Source organism: Pristiophorus japonicus, chromosome 7 (genome assembly GCF_044704955.1).
Source record: "Pristiophorus japonicus isolate sPriJap1 chromosome 7, sPriJap1.hap1, whole genome shotgun sequence".
NCBI classification, from domain to species: Eukaryota; Metazoa; Chordata; class Chondrichthyes; family Pristiophoridae; genus Pristiophorus; species Pristiophorus japonicus.
Window position 1 is genome coordinate 14,332,907 of NC_091983.1, and position 7,589 is coordinate 14,340,495.

Consider the following 7,589-nt stretch of genomic DNA (forward strand, 5'->3'; position numbering starts at 1 on the left):
ATCGCCCATTTCACATCGCTGACCTTTCACATCGCCCCTTTCACATCGCCCATTTCACATCGCTGACCTTTCACATCGCCCATTTCAAATCGCCCATTTCACATCGCTGACCTTTCACATCGCCCCTTTCACATCGCCCATTTCGCATCGCCCATTTCACATCGCCCATTTCACATCGCTGACCTTTCACATCGCCCATTTCGCATCGCCCATTTCACATCGCGCATTTCACATCGCTGACCTTTCACATCGCCCATTTCACATCGCCCATTTCACATCGCTGACCTTTCACATCGCCCCTTTCACATCGCCCATTTCACATCGCTGACCTTTCACATCGCCCATTTCACATCGCCCATTTCACATCGCTGACCTTTCACATCGCCCATTTCACATCGCTGACCTTTGACATCGCCCATTTCACATCGCCCATTTCACATCGCTGACCTTTCACATCGCCCATTTCACATCGCCCATTTCACATCGCCCATTTCACATCGCTGACCTTTCACATCGCCCATTTCACATCGCCCATTTCACATCGCTGACCTTTGACATCGCCCATTTCACATCGCCCATTTCACATCGCTGACCTTTCGCATCGCCCATTTCACATCGCCCATTTCACATCGCCCATTTCACATCGCCCATTTCACATCGCTGACCTTTCACATCGCCCATTTCACATCGCTGACCTTTCACATCGCCCATTTCACATCGCCCATTTCACATCGCTGACCTTTCACATCGCCCATTTCACATCGCTGACCTTTCACATCGCCCATTTCACATCGCTGACCTTTCACATCGCCCATTTCACATCGGCCATTTCACATCGCTGACCTTTCACATCGCCCATTTCGCATCGCCCATTTCACATTGCTGACCTTTCACATCGCCCATTTCACATCGCCCATTTCACATCGCTGACCTTTCACATCGCCCATTTCACATCGCCCATTTCACATCGCCCATTTCACATCGCTGACCTTTCACATCGCCCATTTCGCATCGCCCATTTCACATCGCTGACCTTTCACATTGCTGACCTTTCACATCGCCCATTTCACATCGCCCCTTTCACATCGCCCATTTCACATCGCTGACCTTTCACATCGCCCCTTTCACATCGCCCATTTCACATCGCCCATTTCACATCGCCCCTTTCACATCGCCCATTTCACATCGCTGACCTTTCACATCGCCCATTTCACATCGCCCATTTCACATCGCTGACCTTTCGCATCGCCCATTTCACATCGCCCCTTTCACATCTCTGACCTTTCACATCGCTGACCTTTCACATCGCCCATTTCACATCGCCCATTTCACATCGCCCCTTTCACATCGCCCATTTCACATCGCCCATTTCACATCGCTGACCTTTCACAACGCCCATTTCACATCGCCCATTTCACATCGCTGACCTTTCGCATCGCCCATTTCACATCGTTGACCTTTCGCATCGCCCATTTCGTATCGCCCATTTCGAATCGACCATTTCACATCGCTGACCTTTCGTATCGCCCATTTCACATCGCTGACCTTTCACATCGCCCATTTCACATCGCCCATTTCACATCGCCCATTTCACATCGCTGACCTTTCGCATCGCCCATTTCACATCGCTGACCTTTCGCATCGCCCATTTCACATCGTTGACCTTTCGCATCGCCCATTTCGTATCGCCCATTTCGAATCGACCATTTCACATCGCTGACCTTTCGTATCGCCCATTTCACATCGCTGACCTTTCACATCGCCCATTTCACATCGCCCATTTCACATCGCCCATTTCACATCGCTGACCTTTCGCATCGCCCATTTCACATCGCTGACCTTTCACATCGCCCATTTCACATCGCCCATTTCGCATCGCCCATTTCACATCACTGACCTTTCGCATCGCCCATTTCACATCGCTGACCTTTCACATCGCCCATTTCACATCGCCCATTTCACATCGCTGACCTTTCACATCGCCCATTTCACATCGCCCATTTCACATCGCTGACCTTTCGCATCGCCCATTTCACATCGCTGACCTTTCACATCGCCCATTTCACATCGCCCATTTCACATCGCTGACCTTTCACATCGCCCATTTCACATCGCCCATTTCACATCGCCCATTTCACATCGCTGACCTTTCACATCGCCCATTTCACATCGCCCATTTCACATCGCCCCTTTCACATCGCTGACCTTTCACATCGCCCCTTTCACATCGCCCATTTCACATCGCCCATTTCACATCGCTGACCTTTCGCATCGCCCATTTCACATCGTTGACCTTTCGCATCGCCCATTTCGCATCGCTGACCTTTCACATCGCCCATTTCACATCGCCCATTTCACATCGCTGACCTTTCACATCGCCCATTTCACATCGCCCATTTCACATCGCTGACCTTTCATATCGCCCATTTCACATCGCCCATTTCACATCGCTGACCTTTCGCATCGCCCATTTCACATTGCTGACCTTTCACATCGCCCATTTCACATCGCCCATTTCACATCGCTGACCTTTCGCATCGCCCATTTCACATCGCCCATTTCACATCGCCCATTTCACATCGCTGACCTTTCGCATCGCCCATTTCACATCGCTGACCTTTCACATCGCCCATTTCACATCGCCCATTTCACATCGCCCATTTCACACCGCTGACCTTTCACATCGCCCATTTCACATCGCCCATTTCACATCGCTGACCTTTCACATCGCCCATTTCACATCGCCCATTTCACACCGCTGACCTTTCACATCGCCCATTTCACATCGCCCATTTCACATCGCTGACCTTTCACATCGCCCATTTCACATCGCCCATTTCACATCGCTGACCTTTCACATCGCCCATTTCACATCGCCCATTTCACATCGCCCATTTCACACCGCTGACCTTTCACATCGCCCATTTCACATCGCCCATTTCACATCGCTGACCTTTCACATCGCCCATTTCACATCGCCCATTTCACATCGCTGACCTTTCACATCGCCCATTTCACATCGCCCATTTCACATCGCTGACCTTTCGCATCGCCCATTTCACATCGCTGACCTTTCACATCGCCCATTTCACATCGCCCATTTCACATCGCCCATTTCACATCGCTGACCTTTCACATCGCCCATTTCACATCGCCCATTTCACATCGCTGACCTTTCACATCGCCCATTTCACATCGCCCATTTCACATCGCTGACCTTTCACATCGCGCATTTCACATCGCCCATTTCACATCGCTGACCTTTCACATCGCCCATTTCACATCGCCCATTTCACATCGCCCATTTCACATCGCTGACCTTTCACATCGCCCATATCACATCGCTGACCTTTCACATCGCCCATTTCACGTCGCCCCTTTCACATCGCCAATTTCACATCGCTGACCTTTCACATCGCCCATTTCACATCGCCCATTTCACATCGCTGACCTTTCACATCGCCCATTTCACATCGCTGACCTTTCACATCGCCCATTTCACATCGCCCATTTCACATCGCCCCTTTCACATCGCTGACCTTTCACATCGCCCCTTTCACATCGCCCATTTCACATCGCCCATTTCACATCGCTGACCTTTCGCATCGCCCATTTCACATCGTTGACCTTTCGCATCGCCCATTTCGCATCGCTGACCTTTCGCATCGCCCATTTCGCATCGTTGACCTTTCGCATCGCCCATTTCACATCGTTGACCTTTCACATCGCCCATTTCACATCGCTGACCTTTCACATCGCCCATTTCACATCAACCATTTCACATCGCCCCTTTCACATCGCTGACCTTTCACATCGCCCATTTCACATCGCCCATTTCGCATCGCCCATTTCACATCGCCCATTTCACATCGCCCATTTCACATCGCTGACCTTTCACATCGCCCATTTCACATCGCCCATTTCACATCGCTGACCTTTCACATCGCCCATTTCACATCGCCCATTTCACATCGCTGACCTTCCACATCGCCCATTTCATATCGCCCATTTCACATCGCCCATTTCACATCGCTGACCTTCCACATCGCCCATTTCATATCGCCCATTTCACATCGCCCATTTCACATCGCTGACCTTCCACATCGCCCATTTCATATCGCCCATTTCACATCGCTGACCTTTCGCATCGCCCATTTCACATCGCCCATTTCACATCGCCCATTTCACATCGCCCATTTCACATCGCTGACCTTTCATATCGCCCATTTCACATCGCCCATTTCACATCGCTGACCTTTTGGATCGCCCATTTCACATCGCCCATTTCACTTCGCTGACCTTTCATATCGCCCCTTTCACATTGCCCATTTCACATCGCTGACCTTTCACATCGCCCCTTTCACATCGCCCATTTCACATCGCCCATTTCACATCGCCCATTTCACATCGCTGACCTTTTGGATCGCCCATTTCACATCGCCCATTTCACATCGCTGACCTTTCACATCGCCCCTTTCACATCGCCCATTTCACATCGCTGACCTTTCACATCGCCCATTTCAAATCGCCCATTTCACATCGCTGACCTTTCACATCGCCCATTTCGCATCGCCCATTTCACATCGCCCATTTCACATCGCTGACCTTTCACATCGCCCCTTTCACATCGCCCATTTCACATCGCTGACCTTTCACATCGCCCATTACACATCGCCCATTTCACATTGCTGACCTTTCCCATCGCCCATTTCACATCGCCCATTTCACATCGCTGACCTTTCACATCGCCCATTTCACATCGCCCATTTCACATCGCCTATTTCACATCGCTGACCTTTCACATCGCCCATTTCACATCGCCCATTTCTCATCGCTGACCTTTCACATCGCTGACCTTTCGCATCGCCCATTTCACATCGCCCATTTCACATCGCCCATTTCACATCGCTCCTTTCACATCGCCCCTTTTACATCGCTGACCTTTCACATCGCTGACCTTTCGCATCGCCCATTTCACATCGCCCATTTCACATCGCCCATTTCACATCGCCCCTTTCACATCGCCCATTTCACATCGCTGACCTTTCACATCGCCCATTTCACATCGCCCCTTTCACATCGCTGACCTTTCACATCGCCCATTTCACATCGCCCATTTCACATCGCTGACCTTTCACATCGCCCATTTCACATCGCCCATTTCACATCGCTGACCTTTCGCATCGCCCATTTCACATCGCTGACCTTTCACATCGCCCATTTCACATCGCCCATTTCACATCGCTGACCTTTCGCATCGCCCATTTCACATCGCCCATTTCACATCGCCCATTTCACATCGCCCCTTTCACATCGCCCATTTCACATCGCTGACCTTTCACATCGCCCATTTCACATCGCCCCTTTCACATCGCTGACCTTTTGGATCGCCCATTTCACATCGCCCATTTCACATCGCTGACCTTTCACATCGCCCCTTTCACATCGCCCATTTCACATCGCTGACCTTTCACATCGCCCATTTCAAATCGCCCATTTCACATCGCTGACCTTTCACATCGCCCATTTCGCATCGCCCATTTCACATCGCCCATTTCACATCGCTGACCTTTCACATCGCCCCTTTCACATCGCCCATTTCACATCGCTGACCTTTCACATCGCCCATTTCAAATCGCCCATTTCACATCGCTGACCTTTCACATCGCCCATTTCGCATCGCCCATTTCACATCGCCCATTTCACAGCGCTGACCTTTCACATCGCCCATTTCACATCGCCCATTTCACATCGCCCATTTCACATCGCCCATTTCACATCGCCCATTTCACATCGCTGACCTTTCACATCGCCCATTTCAAATCGCCCATTTCACATCGCTGACCTTTCACATCGCCCATTTCGCATCGCCCATTTCACATCGCCCATTTCACATCGCTGACCTTTCACATCGCCCCTTTCACATCGCCCATTTCACATCGCTGACCTTTCACATCGCCCATTACACATCGCCCATTTCACATTGCTGACCTTTCCCATCGCCCATTTCACATCGCCCATTTCACATCGCTGACCTTTCACATCGCCCATTTCACATCGCCCATTTCACATCGCCCATTTCACATCGCTGACCTTTCACATCGCCCATTTCACATCGCCCATTTCTCATCGCTGACCTTTCACATCGCTGACCTTTCGCATCGCCCATTTCACATCGCCCATTTCACATCGCCCATTTCACATCGCTCCTTTCACATCGCCCCTTTTACATCGCTGACCTTTCACATCGCTGACCTTTCGCATCGCCCATTTCACATCGCCCATTTCACATCGCCCATTTCACATCGCCCCTTTCACATCGCCCATTTCACATCGCTGACCTTTCACATCGCCCATTTCACATCGCCCCTTTCACATCGCTGACCTTTCACATCGCCCATTTCACATCGCCCATTTCACATCGCTGACCTTTCACATCGCCCATTTCACATCGCCCATTTCACATCGCTGACCTTTCGCATCGCCCATTTCACATCGCTGACCTTTCACATCGCCCATTTCACATCGCCCATTTCACATCGCTGACCTTTCGCATCACCCATTTCACATCGCCCATTTCACATCGCTGACCTTTCGCATCGCCCATTTCACATCGCTGACCTTTCGCATCACCCATTTCACATCGCCCATTTCACATCGCTGACCTTTCGCATCACCCATTTCAGATCGCTGACCTTTCACATCGCCCATTTCACATCGCCCATTTCACGTCGCCCCTTTCACATCGCCCATTTCACATCGCTGACCTTTCACATCGCCCATTTCACATCGCCCATTTCACATCGCTGACCTTTCACATCGCCCATTTCACATCGCCCATTTCACATCGCTGACCTTTCACATCGCCCATTTCACATCGCCCATTTCACATCGGCCATTTCACATCGCTGACCTTTCACATCGCCCATTTCACATCGCCCATTTCACATCGCTGACCTTTCACATCGCCCATTTCACATCGCCCATTTCACATCGCCCATTTCACATCGCTGACCTTTCACATCGCCCATTTTACATCGCCCATTTCACATCGCTGACCTTTCACATCGCTGACCTTTCGCATCGCCCATTTCACATCGCCCATTTCACATCGCCCCTTTCACATCGCCCCTTTCACATCGCCCATTTCAGATCGCCCCTTTCACATCGCCCATTTCACATCGCTGACCTTTCACATCGCCCATTTCACATCGCCCATTTCACATCGCCCATTTCACATCGCTGACCTTTCACATCGCCCATTTCACATCGCCCCTTTCACATCGCCCATTTCACATCGCTGACCTTTCACATCGCCCATTTCACATCGCTGACCTTTCGCATCGCCCATTTCACATCGCCCATTTCACATCGCTGACCTTTCACATCGCCCATTTCACATCGCCCATTTCACATCGCCCATTTCACATCGCTGACCTTTCACATCGCCCATTTCACATCGCCCATTTCACATCGCTGACCTTTCACATCGCCCATTTCACATCGCCCATTTCACATCGCCCATTTCACATCGCTGACCTTTCACATCGCCCATTTCACATCGCCCATTTCACATCGCCCATTTCACA